This window comes from Macaca fascicularis, chromosome 5 (genome assembly GCF_037993035.2).
Source record: "Macaca fascicularis isolate 582-1 chromosome 5, T2T-MFA8v1.1".
Taxonomy (NCBI): domain Eukaryota; kingdom Metazoa; phylum Chordata; class Mammalia; order Primates; family Cercopithecidae; genus Macaca; species Macaca fascicularis.
This window is the reverse complement of record NC_088379.1, coordinates 95,519,396-95,545,401: the sequence shown is the minus strand read 5'-3', so window position 1 is coordinate 95,545,401 and position 26,006 is coordinate 95,519,396.

Genomic DNA, 26,006 nt, shown 5'->3' with positions numbered 1-26,006 from the left:
AAAACCAGGCCATCAAGTGTTCTTGACAGGAGGTCTAGGGCGGCAATTTGTGGTCTTGTTGGCACCAGCCATGTCAGCAGCAGCAGCCAAGGAGCCGTGGTGATAGTGGTGGTAGTAGAGGTGGCAGTGGGAAGTGGTACAGGTAGAACTGATGGTGAAGTTTTATGTGGGTTACTCAGAAATGGAGGTCTCAGAATAGAAGACTTAGACAATTACATACAACATGCTTTTCTTTTAGGACTCTGCCTAATATGTGGCAAAATCTTTTAAAAAGATAAAAATACTATATTAATAGTTTGCAAAGAAATAGTTTTAATTATTTTTAACATGCCATCATTTTATACCAAGACCAGGAGAGCTAGAAGAAATAGATGTTACATATATGAAATAAAATTCCTTTAAAAATTGACTCATGAGGCTGGGAGCAGTGCCTCACGCCTGTAATCCCAACACTTCGGGAGGCCGAGGTGGGTGGATCATGAGGTCAGGAAATCGAGACCATCCTGGCTAACCCAGTGAAACCCCGTCTCTACTAAAAATACAAAAAATTAACCAGGCGTGGTGGCACGCCAGCTACTCAGGAGGCTGAGGCAGGAGAATCGCTTGGACCCAGGAGGTGGAGATTGCAGTGAGCCAAGATCACGCCATTGCACTCCAGCCTGAGCAATAGTGCAAGACTCCATCTCAAAAAAAAAAAAAAAAGATTAACTCGTGGCCAGGTGAGGTAGCTCATGCCTGTAATCCCAGCACTTTGGGAGGCCAAGGCGGGTGGATCATGAGGTCAGGAGTTCAAGACCAGCCTGGCCAACATGGTGAAACCCTGTCTCTACTAAAAATACAAAAATTAGTTTGGCATGGTGGCACATTCTTGTAGTCCCAGCTACTCGGGAGGCTGAGGCAGGAGAATCACTTAAACCTGGGAAGTGGAGGTTGCAGTGAGCCAAGATCATGCCACTACACTCCAGCCTGGGTGACAGGATGAGACTCTGTCTAAGGGGGAAAAAAAAATACAGACTCATAAAAATGAAACTCATAATTCTAAAAGTTATTGCTTGGAAAAATATTTATATGCTGGGAGGCCACAAAGCCCAAAGCCAAGAGAACTAATGTATAATTTTGACAGCTATTCATTAGCAATCAGTGTAAGATGTTTGTGAGAGAAAGACTTTTTGAATGCTTCTGAAATCACAGTACAATTTTTCCTCTGCCTTATTCCTTAATAAATATAATAGTCACATGAAGTCTAGTAGAATGGCACTTTCTTGTGGATGGTTTGTTGTAGACATTCTGGGCACGTAATTTTCTTATAGAACATATATTCATTCTTCTCGTTCTTTAAAAGTTTGTATGATAGTTGTTAAGTTTATTTAAAATAATTCTTCTTTCTTGAGAAATCTTATGGCTACTGACTAAACTTTACTCTTAAAACAGAAGAAAGGACTGGTAAGAGCAGGTGGAAACATTTTTCCTTTAGTGCAGTCATTTCAACTCAGGTGAGTTTTATAGTAACTAAAAGCAATTTCATTTGAACTTTTGAGTGACCTTTATGAGATTAGGTATTGGCAGTTTGAGTCTACCTCCTAGAGGATTTGGCCATATTTCAAAAGCGCCAACATAATTGGCACTCCTTCCAATAACCTTTTCAGAGTCACAAGGTTAAGTGGAAACAGAGACCAGCCCAAACATTCAGAACGGTCTTTGCTGAACAAGGTTAAAGCCTTTGTTTGCTTGTTTGTTTGTTTTGTTTTGTCTTTGTGTGTGTGTGTGTGTGTGTGTGTGTGTGTGTGTGTTTTACCACAATGGGGAACTTTACCCATTATTCTGTCAGTCCAGAACCTTTCATAAATATAGATCAAAGTCAATCTAAGCATTACATTTATTTCTTATGCTATTTACAATCATTGCAAAAGATAGAAAAAATGAACACAAAATGCCCATTTATTAAGACTCTTCTTTGGTCAAAATATTATAGGATGGTGTAGCTAAGTGATGAATGTGAGGAAAAATCAGAGGTGTTTTTTCCTTTTCTCTGTACGGATAAATTGTACAAATGACATGAACGTCGTAAGGCTGACAGTGTATCACTCTGCTCCTCCGTGATTTGGAAATTAGTGGCATATACCACAGTAAATTAATTGGAGGTATTTGAGAGGTTTTTTGTTGTTATTTTTTTTAATTCCAAGCACAGGGAGAGTTGAATTTTTCCTCCTTCTGCCCACTGTGTTTGCCGTCTGGACTGCGGCTAACTGCTGGAAGTGTCCTCTTCTTCCCAAAGAAAAATAAAAGATAAATGTTTTCGAATACTACCTCATGCCCGTTTAAATGTCAATTTCTCACTATACACAGTAGCTCCCTCTACCCCTCCCCCTCATTCCCTTCATTTCCCTCCCTCCAACTATCTTGACAGGGAGAAAGAAAGAAGGAACTCTTACATGTACCACATTCCCATTATGATCCCCAGTGTGGTGCCATTAAATAGTACCCTTTCTGAGTGAGTCTAATTGGCCAATATATGGTGCTTTCTATTGATGCTTTGTAGTCACTGCAGAGTTCGATATACTTACATGTATATAATTCATCACGTGAAGGTCACTTTCTTCACCCTTATTGTTCTGCTGTTTAAATTGTTATTCTATGTGAATTTCCATGTAATTAACTGGTTTGGTAGCAATTTCAAGCACTTCAGAAAGACAAAGGGAAAACGGGGGAAAAAAAAAAAAGGCCGCATTTGTGAATCAGTTTACATTCAGAGGCATTGCTTGTCATTCCCCTGGACCACCAGATGTCAGCCTAAATTGAAGAATAGAAAAGAAACCATGTATCATAATGTTAGTGTCTAGTGTGCCAGATGGAGTTTTACACAACCCTGCAGGAAGAGGTAGCCAGCAGTAGTTAAAATTCAGCGTTAGGAATAGCGCAAGTGACACTGCATGCACTGTAGCATTTTTTGATTATGAAACTTAATTGTATCATAGATCACTGATAGCTTAATTTATGAGGATTGATTTTGTTAAATCAAGCAGTTCAAAAGTCACTGTTAAAGCTTCAGTCCATTTAATTGTATCTGACTTAAGCTTTACTCATGCTATCAGAAGACAAATGGCTGTATAAAGGTAATACATTTTTATTTTTTCTGCTGTTTGTCCATTTATTTCCACACAAGTCACTTATTGAGATTTACATTTCAATGAGCAATATTAGATATATAAAGCAGATTTTTTTTTCTTTTTGGCTCTCAGCTGAGCTAAAAAAAATGCAAATGTTAAATTATGTTAAAATGTCACTTTTGATTTCGCAATAGGATTACCACCACCATAAAATGTTAAGATTTTCCTCACAATATTACCATATTTTTCAAACTGGGAAATTACTTACATTACTTCTTAGGACTAAATAGCTGTTTTGGTCTAATCTAACAGAAGTGGTCTGCTATATTTTTCATTAATATATGCAACATTAAACATGTAAGGAAATTCCATTAACACATCCATTAAGAGAAGCAGTCAGAAATACAATTAGAGTAATTTTGCTTATCCTTATCTTTTGAATTTAACACTGAGGAATGAGTAATATATTAGATTGAATAATAGAGAAATGAATTTAAAAGATTGTGTGTGTGCATGTGTATGTGTGGTGGGGGGGAGAGAGAAAAACAGAGAGTATGACTGTGTAGTATGTATGTTTTGCCCTGATAGTTTATTTAGGATTCAATCTTGCTCTAGCTGGCTCTCAACTGATGTACCAATGAAACATGGTTTTTCTTCCTCTGTCTTTTCTCAGCTTCTCCTTGAGTTCTTAACCCTGACATTTATTTGAACACCACCAGCCAGGTTCTTATCTTTCTTTTCACCCCACTGAGCTATGAAAGCCAAATTCCCTTTGAAGTCAATGCTAATGATAATGATAATAAAACCTCACATTTGCTTATCATTCTCAGAATAAAAGAGCTTAAAATACTCTACAGGCATGATCTTATTAACCTGGTAATAAAGTCCTTTTTGACATAGTGCATGTGAATTTCAAAAAGGTTAAAAGACTACTCCATGGTCGCAGAATCTATCGATGCACAGAATCAAATCACACTCCTTATGCTATTTCAACAGTGGCTTTGACATCTTAACTTCATTTTTAAATCAGATAAGCCGGAAAGAGGAACCAAAAAGAAAGCCAGCCCTTTATTCAATTTTACTTAATCCTTAATAATATTGTGACTTTACAGAAAATGAAATCTGAAGACTTAGGTTTGATAATACCCTACATCTTAGATTTGTATATTTTGATTCGCAAACATCTGATTTGTATGTCTTCCATTTTAAGCAAATATTTTTATAACCCAGAGGCTTGTTCATCTCTAGCACATTATAAACAGCATAGCATGCAGATTTTGTATCATTTCAAAAATCATCTTCAAATGATAGAGATGATAATATCCTAAAGAAGATAGAATAGTTTTACTTCTTGCCTAACATAATCAGAACATTTATTAAGGAAAAAGAAAGAATAGATTTGATTTGATATTTGTAGTTCCAGTAATAAGTTATATTTTAAAAATCAAAGGCAATGCTGAAAACAAGCGTAGCCAAATTATCCACATCAATAGGTGTGGATGTGGCGTGATGGGCTCTACTTCCATAGATGTGATTAAAAAGCAAATCTGAACATATATTTTCAGGCATATAAATGGAACAACATACAAAATATAGTGGTATTGTTTTGTTTTTGTATTTTATTATTCTTATCCAAAGCAGGACAAGACGTATTTGAGTTTTCCCTTTCTTGCTTGTCTGTGATTTCCAATGTCTGATGTCAAAAAGGAAAAAAAAATTATGACAAGAAGTAAACCTTCTGACTCAGTAGAACCCACAAAATATTAGTACTGTATGTGAGTCATTCTGAGTTCCATCAAGTAATTATCTAGATCACAAATAGCTTTGAGAATTTCTATTAGGACCTGTTTACACAGGTACTCCACACAACTTTTTTGCAAATGAAAAGCAGGATCATGGGGCCGCTATACTTCTCACTCCATCAAGGACCAGTCTAAATCAATATCACAGGTAGAAAAGTGTGATGAGCTTCTTCCATATCAATATTGAATAAAAATCAATGCTCCTTTTGTTTCAACCCTCTGTTTATTCTTTTAGTCAAGCAAAATATTTCTTAAATAACCTTCATCCTCTTTGATCGCTGCTCACTCACCTTCCCATTATGCATCTTTGCGTACATAACCTGAAACTTTCAAACATTTGCTGTTAGACACTACAAGGGGAATCTAGGTGAGTTACTCTTTATGGAGTCCACAGTCCAGCAAAAAAAAAAAAAAAAAAAAAAAAAAAAAAAAAAAAGCCGACCCAATGTGGTTAGTGCTTTATCGGAGTAATAAAAATGTGCTAGAAAGGCCAAACAATGTGAACAATCTATTCTTTCCTGGAAGTGAAGTTGGTGCCAAGAAAGACCCAGCAGTACAGCTTCAAGACACAGTTAAGATGTTTCCATATGAATAATCTAAAAGACATTATTCTAGAGAGCAAAGGCACATATATGTAAAAATAGAACGTTTGAAGAATCCTGTGCTTATAGTGTCTTGGGAGAATGATAGACTACAGCTCCGACTTTAATTGTTGTACTTTAGCTTATAAACCTTCTTTGAAAACGTATTCATTTTTCTCTAAACCCCTTTAACACTTAGTAAGCATTAGACTCTGAGGGGATACAAACATCTAAAATACTTGAACAGTGCAATTTGATGTTTGTTTTTTCCATTCTTTATAAACCTCCCAATATTTTATATTTCCCTCTATGACCAAAAGCAAGTTAGAAGCTTTCATTTTTACTGCCCACTAACATCACCTAGGGTTTTTTTTTAAAAAGACCCATATTCAAAGGCTTTTGTGTGTGTGTTTGTGTGAGACAGGGTCTCATTCTATTACCCGGGCTGGAGTACTGTGGCACAATCATGGCAGCCTCAACCTCCTGGGCTCAAGTGATCTGCACACCTCAGCCTCCCAAGTAGCTGGGACTCAGAGACAGAGACCTTTTTGGATTCATTAAAGCAGATATTCAGGCAATTCTCACATGAGACTCTCTGGTGCAGGCTAAGGAGATCTGGTCTTCTGTGTGGTGTGTAACCATGGCCACCAGAATAATTAGTAGGGCACACTCCTATACTAACTCATGTTCATTAGTCTGGAAAAGATTAACCTCAAACAGTCTGTTAAAGTTCAAACTTCTATCTTTCCTGAGTAGCTGATTCTTGAAATACCTTTCATTGAGTCCCCATGGAATTCAAAATAAAGTTAAAATTCTTAACAGAGCATATAAGACCCTTCATTATAGTAATAGTGTCATACTATTGCATATTCAAACTCATCAGCTGCTGTGGGAGAACAGACTATGCCACACCAAAAAATGAAAGACTATTGAACTGAAGGCAATTAAAAGTAGATGCAAGAATGCTCTCTGCCTTCCCTCTATTTACCTAAAAGCAGGACATAGATATACAAAGACAAAAGATATCCCTACCAGGGGAAAAAATGGTTAATAACTACAGACAACTTTAGAACACTACGGACCTGGCAATGGCACCAGAGGAATCTATATTAACAAGCTTTACTAAGAGCCTTTATCTGCCATTTATTTGTCTTTCCCCACAAGTTGCAATCCCTGGAGACTCACAGTCCTTTTGCTTTGTCTTTCACTTCTCTAAAAATTCACTGTTCCTTGTTGACAATGCTATATAAGCTGGAATTCAAAACCACTTCTTGGAAAATTACTCATTCCCTTGTTATCTCTCATGTATATATGAAATATACTTGTAAATAAACTTCTGCTTGCTTTTCTCTTGTTTATCTGTCTTTCTTTACAGAGATTCCTTCCAACTAAGAATTTATGAGTTTAAGCAAAAATTGTTTTCCTTCCCCTGTAGCTGCCTTGTACACACACGCACACACACACATACTTACTTATACACACACAGCTTTTTGTCCAATGACATACATACATTTGCCATTTTCACATGCCAGGATCCCTCAAAGCTTCCAGTTTTGAATGTCTCCCTCCTTTTGCCTATCCGGGTCTTATTCACTCATTTTACCACCCGCCTTGAGGTGTATGGCTGACTCATCCTTTTAGACTCCACAAAAAAAGTATTCTTTGATTGTGCCCCATTCCTCAGGATGAATTAGGTCCTTCCTACTCTCCTTATGATAGTGCTTTTATCACTGTATTACATAGCTAACTTGCCATTAATTACCTCACTAGGAGGTAAGTTCTTGCTGGTTAAGTAGTGGGTCACATTTTCCTCTGAAACCCTTTGAACAAATGCTTAGCATGCAACAGAGGCTCAGATGTGTATTGAAAAAAAAAAGAATTATGTGACTTCATTGAGGTATGTTATTATTCTCAAAGTTAATAATATTTCTAATTTTTGCATTGTCATTGAATATTTTCAAACCTTTGGCATGTTTAGGTACCAAATCTGTGCAGCATGTTTTAGTTATAACTAGACATATGCATAGCTTTCTGTATATAAAAGTCTTCAGTTTTAGAGTTAAGCTTTTTGAAAATTATTTTATATATTTTAAATAACTGAAGTTACAGACTTGGGAAATGTTAAATGTTGTACAGATTTCTTTTTTATATTAATATAAATTAACTGGATAATTCTATTTGGAAGGAAATTTCATGCTGAGAACAAAAAAGCTTTTCTTTGTACTTAGTTCACTGTTTCTATTGTATTTCATGCTTAAAGTGAAGAGAAATGAAAAGCGAAGAAATTTGCGTAAATTGGATAAGCAATCTCCAGATCAGTGAGAAAGAACCTAATTATCCTGTGAAGATTCCTTTTCCTTCCATTTTTTTCCATTAAAAGATGTAGGGGTTTAAAAGTCTACCTCCATCTTCTTAGAGTTCTGACTAAGTCTGAGAAATGAATTGACATAACATAAAATTAACAAGAGAAAAGCATAATATAAGTTTTATGGGGCATGAAAGCCCTCATAAAAAAATGAAGACCTGAAGAAGCAGTTTGAGTCAGTTACTTATATATTGGATTGGACAAAGAATAGTAAGTTATGGAGAAACAGCTAAGTTATGTGGGATGCTTAAAAGACAAGAGATATTTCAACAAAGTTGGAAAAAATTCTCTTGTTTTTGACTTCTCTTCCTGAAAAATAAAGATGTTGCTTCTTTCTCATATCAAGAGGGTCTTTCACACGGGAATCTCACCCTTTGCTTTTAAAAAACAACATGAAGGTCAAAGTGATCTTTTTGTACCAGCTGTTTTCAAGTGTCTTTTACTTAAATAGTTAATATGCCATTAACTGTTACATGCACATTTTGAACCCTTCAAAGGGTAAAAGGAGCCTTGAAATTGCATAAATAAAGCTAGTTAATATTTAATGAGTGATTGACCAAATGCCAGATGTGAATCTACCATGACCAAAGCCAAGGAAATATCTTTCAATGGTTTTCACAGCCTATGTCATTTGGGAATTGTTTTTCAAATATGCTGCTATAATAATACTGATTTTTATAATCAGGCATTTATCCTCTGCTTCTATGGTTAGATAAGATGTAAAAATCTTTGGATTTGTAACCGATGAACCAAAAATCATGTCTCAAGGAAGTATACATTATATACCTCAAAACTGCTAGAAACACAAAGACAAATCTACTATGCTATTCTGACTACAATAGAGATATTTCTATAGTGTAATAAAACTTCCTATTTGAATCATTTCCTTTCTTACTCTTTTATCTCCATCAGTTGCTACTCACTCTCCTATAGTATTTTCAGACTGATTCTACCAAGATGCCACGACTTAAATTTTCACTTTTAAGTGTTGAAACTCCTGGTTACTTCCATCTACACTTCTTTTCTTAGTCTCTTATTCTCTTTCTTTTATGTCTCTCCACACGTTTTATTTCCTCCTTCCTTCTCAAATATCTTTATCTTACTTATTGCATATTCCTAACTACCAAAGGACTGTTGCAGCTGGGAAGCAGACTCTGAGATAAGATCTCTTTTATTTGGTAGAAAGTAGCGTCGGGATTAACGACTATGGAAGGAAAAGGAAACGTTTAGGTCCATTCAGGCTTCTGTAACAGAACACCTTAGACTTGTTGGCTTCTAAAAAAAGAAATTTATTTCTCATAGCTCTGGAGGCTTGAAGTCTGAGAGCAGAGTGTCAGCATGGTCAGGTTCTGGTGAAGGTCTGCTTCCTCGTTCATAGCAGCTGTCTTCTCGCTGTGTCTTCACTTGGTGGAAAGGGGGAGGGAGCTCTCCAGAATTTCTTTTTTTTTTTTTTTTTTTTTTTTTTTTTTTTTTTTTTTTTTTTTTGAGACGGAGTCTCGCTCTGTCATCCAGGCTGGAGTGCAGTGGCGCCATCTTGGCTCACAGCAATCTCCACCTCCTGGGTTCACTCCATTTTCTTGCTTCAGCCTCCCAAGTAGCTGGGACTACAGGCGCCCGCCACCATGCCAGGCTAATTTTTTTTTTGTTGTTGTTGTTGTTGTTTGTATTTTTAGTAGAGATGGAGTTTCACCGTGTTAGCCAGGATGGTCTCGATCTCCTGATCTCGTGATCCGCCCGCCTCGGCCTCCCAAAGTGCTAGGATTACAGGTATGAGCCACCACGCCTAGCCCAGAATTTCTTTTATAAGGGCGGCAGAGCCCTCATGATCTAATCACCTATCAAAGACCCCCATTTCCTAATCCCTTTGCATTGAAGGTTAGGATTTCAACGTATGAATTTTGGGGGGATACAAACATTTAGATTATAGAAGGAGGAAACCAGGATGGAGGAGGGGAAAGGTTAAGCCACAACATAGTTACAACAAAGACCTCAGCTCAGTCAGCTGATCCCACAGGGAGCTCTGAGGCTGATAGGGCTGTCAAACTTTCTGAGTTTAAGCAAGGAACCAAGGCCTTTATGCCTCCAGGTGGATCAGTCATTAGTTGGGTACTACTCCTAGAATGGGACCATGACCTTGGGCAAGGAGACTATCTCCATCTGAGTCAATTTCTGAAGAAGGCCGGTAGCTGAGGGCTCACAGCAACAATATTATCACTACCCAGGGAAGAGGTTCATCAGTCCTGAAAGGGGATCTCAGTGACACATCACAATGCCACTGGAAAGATCAAACTTGTTTGTGTGCCTTTTAACACAGAAAGCAAGACTAACACTTTCTAGGGAATTTAATGACCTTTGCTGACTAAGGACTTTAGATCACACTGTGATGCAAGATATGAAAATACTATGACATAAGAGATGAAATGTCTCCTTTAGCAAACTAACACTATTCAAGGGATTGAATTAGAGGGAAAAAAAGACTCAAGAAAATGGTGTGGGGATAGGAAGTACCAAGTATGATGGTTGAAGGATGGGCACTCTATGGAACAAAGTGCAAAAGAAAAGCCCCAAATAGCATGAGAGGCAAAAGGATTTTAAAGACCATGGTTGTCAATGTCTGACTGGAAGTTGCTGGCGTTGCTTCAACATAAATCTTTCTCAGTCACCCCCACTGAAGTCTTTATAGATCTTCTTCATCCAGCATCTTACATGAATGATATAATTTTAGCAGAAACTAAGTATAAGCTTCAGATTTGTGAATGGGTTGTATAGCATGTGTGCAAAGAACCTGGAACCAGAATTTGGCCATTTGAACATAAACCTTTGACAATTTTCATAAACATTAGCAAATGTTATTTATACATGGGCACAGGATAGGGTTTACACTTATCTTAATAGATTTCAAGGGATGAGGAAACTCCAGGTTATGCTTGTGAACTGAAGTAGTTAAGCAATGAAATGCTATTAATACAGAATTTAAAAAAGGAACAGGTTTGGAGCTCATATGCAGTTGAGATAGCAAAGATGCACTAAATATGATAGAAGAAGGGACATTTTTTTAATTAGCTGTGTTCAAGGCCACATTCAGCCTAGATTTTTTTTTCCCGTGAAAGTTAGGGGTGCTGATGCAAACTCTCCTTCAGCTGCGGTAGAAGGCATTTTGTGGCAAACATATTCACAGGCTTTGTCAATTGTATGTACATACCTGACAGGCCCTTAGTTTACAATTCCTTTTCTGGCATAGATGTTTGTGTCAACAACTTATTAAAGGAATAGAGCAATGAAAATGGGACTAATAACATCTGTTTGATAAAGAAAATTATTGTAGTTTTATGATTAAACCTAGAATAATTAGAGGGAAAAAAATGAAAACATAATCTGTCATTTATCAGGTACCTACTCTGCACCCAGCCCTATGCAAGGTGTCTCAAATCCTCGTGCAGCTCTGAAAGATAGTCCCATTTTACATTGTAGAGCCCTAGGATGACAAGGGTTACATCTTTCAAAAGGACATGGAACTAGGATTCAAACTCAAATTTTCTGGTTAAAGATTCATACTTTCTAAATTGCTGAGAAATTTTGAAATTTTCTCATCAATTCTGATAAAAGCAAATGATCAGTCTGACATGCTGTAGCAAATTTCTATGTAGAATATAAATGATCATGAAATGTAAAAACAGAAGATGAAAGAACAAAAAGATCTTTGTAGAACTGTTGGTCAGTTGGATTGAGGTGTCTTCGATGGCTAATTAAGAAAGTATTGGTAATTAGCAAGAACATCATTGTAACTATACCTGCATATTATTTGAATTTGTTATAAAACACTCACTCTATTTAGTAAATTATAATATCTTAATTCTTTTATGTTTTATCAGTGGTTACCAACGTTCTTCTGTTGACTTTAGGAAATGTAGCTGAACTTGTGGGCCTAAATCATATTTGTAATCTGTGAAAAAAAAAATTATAAAATCTGTAACTTATAAAATGATATACATGTGGGAAGAACAGGCAAGGATTATCCCTTACTGAACGATGCCTAAATCAGATCTGTCCATGTTTAATTTCATTATACCTTAAATTTATAGATGTCAGGCCACTGGAGTACTTGCATCACTACGCCCCAGTTCCATTGGCTAAGCATGGAGAGAGACCTTGTTTGCGAAAACATAAAGGAAAAGAACAAGAGTCTCTGCCTGGTAATCCAGAAAATTCTTCTGGATCTTGTCCAAGACCACCAAAGCTATACCTCTGTAAGTCTGCAAAAAACACAGCGATATTAGACTTTGGTCCCAAATCCCTTCAAATACCTGGAAAGCCTTCTCAAGAAAGATGGGCACAAATAAGCCCAGACTGTAAATACTACAATAAATACCTAACTCTTCAATCCCCTGACACAATGAACATCCACAAGCATCAAGACCACCGAGGAAAACATGACCTGACCAAATGAACTAGGTAAGTCACCAGGGACCAATCCTGGAGAAACAGAGCCATGTGACCTTTCAGACAGAGAATTCAAAATAGCTGTTTTAAGGAAATTCAAAGAAATTCAAGGTAAAACGAGAAGAAAATCAAAATTATATCAATTTAACACAGACATTGAAATAATTAAAAATAATCAAACAGAAATTCTAGAGTTGAGAAATGCAACTGACATAATGAAGACTGCGTCAGAATCACTTAATAACAGAACTGATCAAGTGGAAGAAAGAATTAGTGAGCTTGAAGACAGACTGTATGAAAATACACAGTCAGAGGATACAAAAGAAAAAAGAATAAAAAACAATGAAGCACAAGTGTAAGATCTAGAAAATAGCCACACAGGGGCAAATCTAAGCTGTTGGCCTTAAAGAGAAGGTAGACAAAGAGATCAGGGTAGAATGTATATTCAAAGGGGTAATATCAAAGGACTTCTGAAACCTAGAGAAAAATATCAACATTCAAGTACATGAAGGTCATAGAAAACCAAGCAGATTTAGGCCAAAGAACACTACCTCAAGGCATCCAATAATCAAACTCCCAAAGGTCAAGGATAAAGAAAGGATCCTAAAAGCAGCAAGAGAAATGAAACAAATAACATACAATGGAGCTCCAATACATCTGGCAGGAGACTTTTCAGGGGAAGCCTACAAGCCAGGAGTTACATAACATATTTAAGGTGCTGAAGGAAAACAAAAATTACCCTAAAATAGTATATTCACTGAAAATATCTCTCAACCATGAAGGAGAAATAAAGACCTTCCCAGACAAACAAGAGCTGAAGAATTTCATTAACACCAGACCTGTCCTACAAGAAATGCTAAAGGGACTTCTATCTGAAAGAAAAGGATGTTATTGAGCAAGAAGAAATCAAGGAGTTCCATTGATTGTAATTTCTTCCAAGGAAGAATTAGAATAAACTTGCCTAATAAGCAATCTCTCAGTCTCCTCAATAGACCTGAAAAACTTTTTCAAAAATTATTTTGGCCCTTAGTAGATGACTTTACCTCATTAGAAAAATAAAATTCACCAGAAATTACCTCAATTTTGCCATCTCAGTTACAAATATATCTTCTCCCACTCTCATCTTTCCCTTTTTTTCATAGAGTGTACAAATCAGTGGATAAAAATAAACCTATCTGTAGGCACATTAAGAACCTGTGAAAATTCAGAACATTATGGACAAAGAGAAACTTCTGTAAACTTTCAAAGAGAGGAAACAAAAGGGGGGTATTAACAAAAGATGGGTCAAAATTACTTTGAATTTCTCTATAGCCACGTAAGAAGCTGACAAAGTCACAGAGCAATGTGCTGAGATTGCTGAAAGAAATTGATTTTAAATTGAGGATTTGAAATCAATCCATATTCAATCAAGGACAAGAAAAGAATAAAAGTATCTTAGTAATGCGGGATAGCAAAGAATTACGTCTCGTTAAAATGAGGGACTAAAACAAGAAAGAAGAAAATATGGAATAGATTCCGTTTGGAGAGACATAAGGGAATCTTCACTATGAGAGTAAGAAGAGTCTCCATATGACAACTGTTCACCAGGCCTAGAGGACAATGAACCCAGATTGGAGCCAGAGAGCAGAGATATTTCTTAAAAAAAAAAAAAGAAATTCATAGAATGATTCATGTGTCTGATCATTTTGAAGATTTAGACAATCGGCAAAGGGTTTAGAATTGAATTGTGGTGAGTACAGAGAAAACTAAGAAAACAAGCCAATGAAAACAAGATAACTAGCTCCAGAGAAAACTCATCTGTGACTGACACTTGCATAATCATCCTAATGTAAACATAAAATATAAATCTAATCAAACAATTGATCTAGCTACATTGGTAAGTTTGGTGGTGGTAAGAGGATATGTCCATGGGGCTTGGGGGAAGAAAGTTAACTGCTCTTTTTCCTCAATAGTAAGTGACTAAATAATTCCTAAAACTGAAATCTCAAGTAATAGGGATACAAACGTGATCTTCAGAACCATTTGTTTGTCTTTCAAAAGTTTCTGTGCATGTAAAACTTTAACACAAACAAAATGCAAAATACAATAAAAAACAAAACATTATAAAGGACTAATGAGATCCCATCCTCCCATGGGAAGTATGGCCTAGTAAGGGATACAGTCAGGTAATAAGCACATAAATAAAATGAAGCAACAAGTTCTAATATGTACTGTGAGAGGAACAAAAAGGGTGTTCTGATAGACACTAGCTGGGGAGGATTTTTTTTTTTTTTTTTTTTTTTGCATCAAATGAATCAGGAGAATTTTAGATTTTACCTAAGGAGGTGAAATGTAAGTTGAAACCGTAATGAAAAGTCATGTATAGCTGGGGCTGGGTTTGGGAGATTGTTCCATGCAGAAGGAAATATCAGTCTAAAGACGTAGAGGCAGGAAACAAATGAAGGTTTAGAGGAACTGAGAAAAGGCCTGAGTGTTTATAATAGGTGCGAGGTAAGATGGAGAGTTTGAGATGAGTTTGGAGAAACCAGAAAGGACTAAGTCATGCATGGATTTTATTTATTTAAAAATAAGAGTGTTTAAGGAAGCAAATAAACATATCTAAATATCAAACTGGCTTCCATGTTGAGAATGAATTGGAAACAGACAAGATTAGAAGTAGGGGACCACCTAGAAGGAGTCCAGGCTAGGGACAATGAGATGTGCTCTAGAGATGGAGAGATGTGATTAAACAGAAAATTTCTGAGACATAATATGCAAAATTGGTGATGAATCCCACATGGTGGGTGATAGAAAAGGAAGTATTGAGGATTGCTCTCATATTTTGCTTAGGGCAACTTGGTAGATGGAGGCTCCACTTATTAAAATAGAAAATGCTGGAGAAAGCACAGATAGAAGTGTGCAAGTAGAAAAGTGAGTCTTTTTAATGCACAGTTTAAATTTCAGATACCATTAGTTATTCAAGAGGAACTGTGAATCTCACAACTGGATTTGTTAATCTGAAGTTCAGATATGTAAGTCAGGGAGCTATCAGAATTCAGAAGGCATTTACAACCAAAGGAATAGATATGATCACCTAGACTGAGCAGGTAAAAATGGAAAAGAATAATACTCATGGTTGACCTCTGAGTAATTCTAAAAATTAGTAGTCAAAAGAAAAGGATCAGAAGAAGAGATTAGGTGAGTTACAGACTAGTAGCAAATGACTGCTTTTCTTTTTCAAGTAACAAGCATTCACATTAAGTAAAAAAATTAGAGCAAATTTCTCAACCAACCAGAGTCACAGATGTCAAGAAGACCAGAGCTTTTAATGCTCAGTTGTACTTTAGAATTTTAGTTAGTAAAAAGCAAGTTATTCCAAATGCCTATTGATTTTTACATCTTCAATTTGTTTTGCCACCCATACAATTTTAAAGCTGCAAGGGTCCTCTATTCACTTCTTATAGCTTCTGTAACAAATTACTGCAAACTTGGTGGTCTAAAACAACAGAAATTTATTATCTCACAGTTCTGGAGGTCTGTAGTTTGAAAGTATAATAGTATCACTGAAAGCAAGGTGTCAGCAGAGCCATAATACCTTGGCAGGCTCCAGGGAGAATCCATTCCTTGCCTCTTCTGGCTTCTAGTGGCTGCTGGCATTCCTTGGCTTGTGGTTGCATCATTCCTTGTGGCTGCATTCCTCCATGGCACATTGCCTTTGTCTCTCCCGAATCAAATATCCCTTTTATAAAAAAAAAAAATGGTGATTCCACTTAAGGCCCACTTGGATAATACAGAATAATCTCTTCATCCAGAATCCTTAGCTTAATCACATTTTCAAAGTCCCTTTTTGCCATGTGAGTTGACTTTCACAGTTTCCATGGATTAGGAGTGGGATATTATTAGGGAGTATTATTTGGCCTACCACAAGTCTTTATACATTATTTAACTTGACTATTTGTCGTTTTTGTTTTTGTTTTTGTTTTTGTTTGAGACGGAGTCTCGCTCTGTCGCCCAGGCTGGAGTGCAGTGGCCGGATCTCAGCTCACTGCAAGCTCCGCCTCCCGGGTTCACGCCATTCTCCTGCCTCAGTCTCCCGAGTAGCTGGGACTACAGGCGCCCGCCACCTCGCCCGGCTAGTTTTTTGTATTTTTTAGTAGAGATGGGGTTTCACCGTGTTAGCCAGGATGGTCTCGATCTCCTGACCTCGTGATCCGCCCGTCTCGGCCTCCCAAAGTGCTGGGATTACAGGCTTGAGCCACCGCGCCCGGCCTATTTGTCGTTTTTGATAAGAGAAAATGAAGCAGAGTTAAAGTTACTCACGCAGGTGCATACCCAATCTCAGACAGGGCTGAAACCAGAGGCCACTCTCCTTGCTGCAGAAACCACGCATTAAATTAGAAGCAAGATGACATTTTTTTTTTTTGTTCTCTGACACTGGTTTTGTACAGGCAAGCTAGAGATTTTTGAATCACAGAGATTAAAAATAAAAAATTTGAAAAATGTTAAGTTGTATGATTTTATTTTAATAACTGAAAATTACTTTTAACAATTATACTCACAAAAGTTCTCATTTATAGTGATAATTCATAATTTAATACATTTTATTATAGAGTTTAGTGTCTTCAATTAGTGTTTCTTAAGGGAATTTGTGAACGACTTTCCTGAGGGTTCCAGAGACTTTACTTTTGAAGAAAGTGCTCAAAAACACTAGGATATATCTGTATACCAGAGCACTGGTGATTCAGATAATTAAACTTTTTTTTTTCGTCAAGTAACTGGAGAGATAGAATTAAATGGTATGTGGTTCAAATCATCCCTGTTGAAGAAGCAGGCAAAGCAAGCAGGGTTTACATGTTTCCCAAACCACTTTTACACCCAAATTAGTATACATTTTTAAATTTTATTTGTTTACACTTTACGCATAAACACTTCTTAACCAAAAACGAAAAAAAATTAAAAACTCGGCCGGGCACGGTGGCTCACGCCTGTAATTCCAGCACTTCGGGAGGCCCAGGTGGGCAGATCACGATGTCAGGAGTTCGAGACCAGCTTGGCCAACATGGTGAAACCCCATCTCTACTAAAAATACAAAAACTACCTGGGTGTGGTGGTGGGTGCCTATAGTCACAGCTACTTGGGAGTCTGAGGCAGGAGAATTGCCTGAACTCAGGAGGCGGAGGTTGCGGTGAGCCCAGATCGCGCCATTGCACTCCAGCCTGGGTGACAGAGCGAGAGTCCATCTCAAAAATAAAAAAAAATTTAAAACCCTGTCTTAGACGATAAAATCAAACCACAGTAGATGTTCATATGGTAAAATTTTTGTTGTCAGTCATCATTGCAAACTTTTCCAAGTGTCACATCAGTCTTACATAAAAAATCATAAAATGTAGGAGAAAAACATTCAAATTCAAGTTGATTATTCTGCAGTCACTCAAAGCTGTCACAGAAAAGAAAGAAGACATAATATTACCATATCTTGAAAACAGGTGGGACCTGCCTACTACTGTTTGGAGCTCTCATATATGATTCCTGATTGAGGAACCTTTTCCAAATATTAATGCATTCAGCTCCACCACACCTTTTCTGAAAAATGAGTGTTGACAAACACTATATTTTGAATCTAACTTCCTTTTTTGTTGTTGCTGAGACGGGGTCTCACTTTTTCACCCAGGCTGGAGTGCAGTGGTGTGATCTCAGCTCACTGCAGCGTTGACCTCCTGGGCTCAAGTGATCCTCCCACCTCAGCCCCATAAGTAGCTGGGACTACAGGCATGTGCCATCATGCCCAGCTAATTTTTTTTTTTTTTTTTTTTTTTTTTTGTATTTTTGGTAGAGATGGGATTTTGCCATGTTTCCCAGACTGGTCTTGAACTCCTGAGCTCAAGAAATCCACCTGCCTCAGCCTCCCAAAGTCCTAGGATTACAGGCATGAGGTACTGCACCAGGCCTTTGAATCTAACTTCTGTGCTCAGGAAAGTTCTTAATTCCATTCTTCTGCATCCTTATGAATATTTGTTATTTTCAAAGCATTTTATTTTCAGCAATTCAGTGGTATGTTCACTGTGCAATTCACTGTGCTTGAATTCTGCATTTCCCAATGTTATGCATTCATTTACATGTTCATTGGCTATTTGGATATCCTCTTTTGTCACGTCCCTGGTAGAGGACTTATGTCTATTTTTTTTTCAGCTATACTTTATTTTCTTATTGATTTGTAAGAGTTTCTTATATGTTGTAAACATAAATCCTTTGTTAGATATACACATTTTATTCAGAATATCTCTTTCCCTTTGGAAGTTACCTTCTCACTTTCTAAATTTTTTTTTACACTGACCAATTATTAATTTTAGTATCAAACAAAATATCAACTTTTTTTCTATTACGATAGGGCTTGAAAAATTATTGTTAAGAGGCGAATGGATCACGAGATCAGGAGATCATGACCATCCTGGCTAACATGGTGAAACCCCGTCTCTATTAAAAATACAAAAAAAGTAGCCGGGCGTAGTGGCGGGTGCCTGTAGTCCCAGCTACTTGGGAGGCTGAGGTAGGAGAATGGCATGAACCTGGGAGGCGGAGTTTGCAGTGAGCCGAGACCGGGCCACTGCACTCCAGCCTGGGGGACAGAGTAAGACTTCGTCTCAAAAAAAAAAAAAAAAAAAAAAAAAATTGTTTAGACTTGTTTTGAATCACATGATCAGCCAGCTGTATGAATTTAAATAACATTTTTAAAAGCTGGAATATTGAATGACATCAACCTTAAAATAATGAATCTTCAGGTGAAGAACCTAATTAGAATTCATGCACAATTATTTGAATGAGAGTTATGTGTTAATGTAGCATAGTAAGTAAGCGTGGGTTTGGCATCAGGCGTGGTTCATATATTTCTTTTGACATCTAGTTCAGATTAGTAGATAATATAACCTTTATGAGTCTTCCAGTAAATTCCTCTGTAAAACTGGGGTAATAATGCATACCTGATAGTCTCTTAAATAGCTACCATATATAAGATGCCTTAATATGACATTATTCTCAGATGCTAATTTTGTAAACATGTCAAAGTACCAAAAAATGTTTTCAACCGGAGGATGCAGTGAAGTTTCCGGCTATCACTAAATATATGAATCAAAATATCCCTATACCTGTGGAATAAACATAACTCATTTGAAAGCAAGAATTATGAAGCACCATTCAGATGATGGATGGATGCTCACAATTTTACTTTACAAATGACACTCAGGTACTTAATCAATTTTTAAATTGCTTTATGAGAGATGAAAAATAAACTCATATATCATCAACATAATAATGTCAGCTGAAACTGTGCTATAAAATGATGGTCTTGGAAAGAAAAATATAACTTAGATTCAAGAATTCCAGAGCCATCTTAATTCAAGAATTAAACTCCATGGGTCTTAATGGTAAATGGGAAAATGCTTGGCAATATTAATAATAAGGTACTATATATACTGTGTGAGCAAAGAACAAGCCCTATTTAAGTCAGTGACATATGCTTTATAAGAATGTGAGGACTCATGATCAAGTATGTGAAATAAAATAGACAGGTCCAACAATACAGAATTGACAGCATGGTGTTATCAGCATACACGAGCAAATGAGTGGTGCAATTCTCTGAAAGAGGGCAGTCATCATGCTGTGGAAAGATCAAAACACAGATAGAAATTTCTCATTAAGATTGTTACGTTGGAGGCAATTGTGTAAGTATGTTGTCAGCACTTTTTAAAATGCTGCTCTAGCAATTGGCTAGAGAAGGCAAATTGCTTTGGTTAGATAGTGGTATTACTATATCCCCGTAAGCTTTCCATGAGGTATTCCTCATGGATAAGATCATTCTCTTTGCAATCTATTATTTTCTAATATTCACAGTGTTTTCCAAATTTAGACAAATACTTATAAAACTTACATGTTGACATAAATAACTTACATCATCTCTCCTAAGGGAATTCATCCTACTGGGGATATTTACATAGAGATACATAAGCTATAGATGATATAGACAGAGACATAACATTATAAAAATCTTATAATCATGTGTGTGTGTGTGTGTGTTGTATACATATATAAGATGACTTAATATGATGAAATTCTCAGATGTTCTTTTGTAGGCATTTCAAAGAAGTACCATAATGTTTTCAACCTGAAGCTCCAGTGAAGTTTCCTGCTATCACTAAATATGTGAATCAAAATATCTCTATAGCTGTGGAATAAACACAGCTCCTATGAAAGCAAGAATTGTAAAGTTTAGTTGGTTACGGCTGCCGTAACAAAATGCCACGGACTAGGTGGCTTAAACCAGAAATTTATTTTCTCACAATTCTGGAGGCAAGAAGTCCAAGATCATGATGGCAACAGGTTCGGTTTCTTTTGAGAACTCTCCTGGGCTTGCAGCCAGCTGCCTTCTCACTGTGTCCTCACATGGTCTTTCTTCTGTGAACATCACTCTTATTATAAAGATGCCAGTCAGATTGGATTAGGGCCTACCCTAAATATCTCATTTTAACTTAATCATTTCTTTATTTTATTTTTTAAAAATTTTGTTTCTACTGGTCACATTAATCATCTCTTTAAAGTCCTTATCTCCTAACACAGTCACATTCTGAGATACTGGGGGTTGGGACTTCAACATAAGAATTTGGGGTTTGGGGACACAATTCACTTCATAACAATACATTTTGTATTATTTTATGTTGTGTGTTTAATCACATAAATGTGTTTTACTACAATTGCTGTTTTACCACTAAGTTCGGTAATTTTTTTTTTTTTTTTAATTTATGGACTGTCTTAACTAATGTGAAAGTGGGGAAAAAAAGCCTGCTGTCCTATCTCAAATGATCCTTGGTGACACTTCCTGGGAAACCGGAAATGTTGAGGGGCGGACACTGGCAATCGCAATGTCAAGAGCCTGACACCCTTGACAATTCCTATTGGGCATAAGCACCTGAGCATCCTCCCACATGATATTTGAACTGGCCTTGCAGCACAACATGCGCTTCTGGGTGTGACACTCGAAAAGGGGCATTGGCAAGCGGTAGCTAGAGCCTGAAAATAATTTTCTACAGAAAATAATAGAGAAATGAGTCTTAGCTCAATATTGAGAATAATTTATGTGCCTCAAAATATAATAAGCTTCTCATTACATAATAACCCTTCATCCAATAAAGTGTCCAGGGACAGGATAAGCCCTAGACCAACACTACCCACAAAATACTCTTCTCTTTTCATTTCTACTGTTAACAGAACTGGATCGTTTGCACATTACCTAAGTTTACAATGTGATTATACATTAATTTGTTTCCTGAAAGAAACCTGTAGGTAAGTGAAATGCTGGGTCTCCTTTTAATATCTAATGGCATCTAGGGTTTCTGGACTGTCAAAGACTATGAAATATACTGAGATAGTTACCATCTTATTCTCCTTCAGCTTATCACTATTTGAAGGGTTTTGAATTCTAAAATTAACCTAATAATTTTATAAAGCAATGTGAGAACTTATTTATTTATGAGAATTTTCTTGAAGCAGGTATATATTCTCCCCAATATAAAAGTAATTATGTATTGGTATTTTCTTTCCCCATACCTCCCCATCTTGGAATTAACTGTGCAGTCCATTGTGTGGCTTAAGATCTGCAATAGCTTACCATAATATACAAATAAATTTTTTAGAAGGATTTAAAAAATGTTGACTTTTTTTGGATGTACATCCACTCTTTCTATTGTCTCTTAATTCATGAAGATTCATATGACCAGATCAAATCACCTGAAGACATTTTTTTATTCCTGAAGACCTAGAGAGTCTTCTGCTTGGGAGAGCTACTTTCTAAAAGAAAAGCAAGCATAAGAAGGAAGAAGATGAGCCAGGTGCGGTGGCTAAGGCCTGTAATCCCAGCACTTTGGGAGGCCGAGGCAGGTGGATCACGAGGCCAGAAGTTTGTGACCAACCTGGCCAACATGGTGAAACCCCGTCTCTACTTAAAAAAAAAAAAAAAAAAATTAGCCAGGCTGACATGGTGGATGCCTATAATCCCAGCTACTCGGGAGGCTGAGGCAGGAGAATCGCTTGAACCTGGGAGGCGGAGGTTGCAGTGAGCCAAGGTCAAGCCACTGCACTCTAGCCTGGGTGACAGAGGGAAACTCCGGCTCAAAAAAAAAAAAAAAAAGAAAGAAGAAGATAGGGGACTAAGGGTTCACAGGAGTGAGTGAATTACACTTCCCAGTGTATTGTATACACTAAAAAAAAACAAACAAACAAACAAAAAAAAAAAACCGTGAGTTCGAGTTAGGTTTTGCCTGGAGGGGATTAGTACCAAAAGAAAGGGAAATAAATTTGACATTTGCATTTGTGGACTGAGATTTGCATTCCCACATCTAACAAGTAAATTGATCTTCCTTTCATATTTTTAGTTAGGTTTAATCTTTTTTCCAATACTTTATCACAGTAAAGTGGACAAACATTTCATGAAAACAAAAATATTACATTGGGATTATTCTCAAAATCAGGAATTTATATTTAATAATATTTTAAATATTTAAAATCCATAGAAATGTTGTAATTCATATTGATTACTTTCAGTTTTAAATGAAACCAAATATTTCTTGATTTACACAATAATAAAAAAATAAAATAAAGGAGTATAAATTATGTGCCAAGTGGTATTCTAAAAGCTGTATGTCTGTTAATTAATTTAACCACCATACCAAATTATTTTAGAAAATAATTTCATATCACATTTTGTTTCTTTGTATGCTCTCATTTTAAAGCATTCAGTTTTTTCCTATGTATGAGCTGTTTTACTAGAAGTTAATGACACATTTGTAGTTGGAATATCCAAAGTGCAAAACCATTTTCCTCAGTTATTTTCTTTCAGTAATCCAAATTTTCAGACTGTTGACCAAAATTAAGACTGTTGAAGCAGAAAAAAAAATTATACAATTTTATTTAAAGCCAAATTTGAGGATCAATCAAGAAAGACACACCAACAAAGGTGGGTATGTTCCAAAGTTTGTTCCAAGTTGGAATGCTTTTGTAAGAAAGTTTAGAAGATGGGAGGGTGACTCCTCATACTGGAGTTGTCCTTTTTCATTGGAGGTTACAATCCAGAGGTTACAATCATTGGCTACAGATAACATCTTACAGGCTCAAATGTTTAACGCACAAGACAATAAGTAAAACTTCATGATTTAGAAAGAAATCAGCAAAACTTTATGATTTAGAAACAAATTAGTGTCGTTTTCAATGTCAGTAGGTTACATACTAATCAGTACGTAAACAATTTGCAGAACTCATGATCAGATTTGAACATCTCACGATAAGATTCTTTACCCAAGGACAGGATATAAGACATGAATAATAACCTTCCCCAGGCAGTTAAAACATATTTTATTATTTAAGTATAGGGGTGCACGACTTAACCCTTGCCTGGCATGGGCCTAGGTGCTGTATATAATTTGGTATTTTATTACCATGAAGAATCTGTTCTATCAGTTTTGTAATCTCTATTTTAACATTAATGCTGGTCAGTTGTTGTGTATAATCCCTAAAAGGGTAGAGGTATAATGAGACCTGTCTGATTTCCCATCCCGTCATAGCCAGGAACTCAGTTTTTAAGGTTTCTTTGGGGGTCTCCTTGGCTAAGAGGGGATCAGTTCTGGCAATGGGGTGCTTAGGATTTTATTTTTAGTTTACAAGATGTCTATGTGTTTATGTATTTGTAAATGTGCATGTATATGATAAAAGAGTATGCTTTGTTAATATTTTATCACTTCTAATCTTGCTTTTCTCTTGTTTTGCCAAATCACTAATCTAACAATACAACTGAGTCAGTCTCAACATAATTCTATTCCCACCTTACTTCGCTGAATTGCATTTGTTGTCAGTGGTCGATGAGGCTGTTTTAATATACTTATTCTTTCATCATGACTCTTTTTCTCAGAATTTCTCTTCATAGTATATCTAACCACTTCATGAAGTAGCTAATTAGATCATTTCTAACCTTCTCCTTCAGTGACACATAACTAAGTCAAATATGCAGGAATTATGTGGATTAAGTTTGAAACCTGTGGTTTCCCTATACCATAGCCAAGGAACTTGATCATGTAAGAAAAAAAGCTTCAGAAGGGCAACAGAGATAGATAGAAATGAGTGGGAAATTAATTTTAGTAGCTGAAAGTTCTTGTTTTACATTGGCTTACTCAAGACATTCTTAATAAAATATTGCCTGTTGCCGTCTCTTGATATTTACTTCAAGAAAGATTCTTTGAGCATCTCAAAATCTTTGTTTCAAGTGAAATATTTTTGAGATTAGGAAAAAGCTTTTTTAGATAATAAATTGAAACGTAACAGCTCTGAGCAATAGTGTCCTGACATCCAGAAAGATCCTATCACATTTTTTTACACTTTGACATGGTTTCAAATATTTGTTGCTATCATCTTTAAGTGAAGAATTCCAGAATTACCAGTAGCAAATACTTCAGGAGTACGAATTCTGTGCCAAGTGGTATTCTAAAGGCTGTATGTCTGTCAATTAATTTAATCACCATACCAAATCTATGAGGTAGACACAGGCACACCTCGTTTTATTTCACATCATTTTATTGAGGCTTTGCAAGTATTGCATTTTCTTTTTTTATTTATTTTTTAGTTTTTTTATTTTATTTATTTATTTATTTTTTAAATTTATTTATTATTATTATACTTTAAGTTGTAGGGTACATGTGCATAACGTGCAGGTTTGTTACATATGTATACTTGTGCCATGTTGGTGTGCTGCAACCATCAACTCGTCATTTACATCAGGTATAACTCCCAATGCAATCCCTCTCCCCTCCCCCCTCCCCATGATAGGCCCCGGTGTGTGATGTTCCCCTTCCTGAGTCCAAGTGATCTCACTGTTCAGTTCCCACCTATGAGTGAGAACATGCGGTGTTTGGTTTTCTGTTCTTGTGATAGTTTGCTAAGAATGATGGTTTCCAGCTGCATCCATGTCCCTACAAAGGACACAAACTCATCCTTTTTTATGGCTGCATAGTATTCCATGGTGTATATGTGCCACATTTTCTTAATCCAGTCTGTCACTGAGGAACATTTGGGTTGATTCCAAGTCTTTGCTATTGTGAATAGTGCTGCAATAAACATACGTGTGCATGTGTCTTTATAGCAGCATGATTTATAATCCTTTGGGTATATACCCAGTAATGGGATGGCTGGGTCATATGGTACTTCTAGTTCTAGATCCTTGAGGAATCGCCATACTGTTTTCCATAATGGTTGAACTAGTTTACAATCCCACCAACAGTGTAAAAGTGTTCCTATTTCTCCAAATCCTCTCCAGCACCTGTTGTTTCCTGACTTTTTAATGATCGCCGTTCTAACTGGTGTGAGATGGTATCTCATTGTGGTTTTGATTTGCATTTATCTGATGGCCATTGATGATGAGCATTTTTTCATGTGTCTGTTGGCTGTATGCATGTCTTCTTTTGAGAAATGTCTATTCATATCCTTTGCCCACTTTTTGATGGGGTTGTTTGTTTTTTTTCTTGTAAATTTGTTTGAGTTCTTTGTAGGTTCTGGATATTAGCCCTTTGTCAGATGAGTAGATTGCAAAAATTTTCTCCCATTCTGTAGGTTGCCTGTTCACTCTGATGGTAGTTTCTTTTGCTGTGCAGAAGCTCTTTAGTTTAATTAGATCCCATTTGTCAATTTTGGCTTTTGCTGC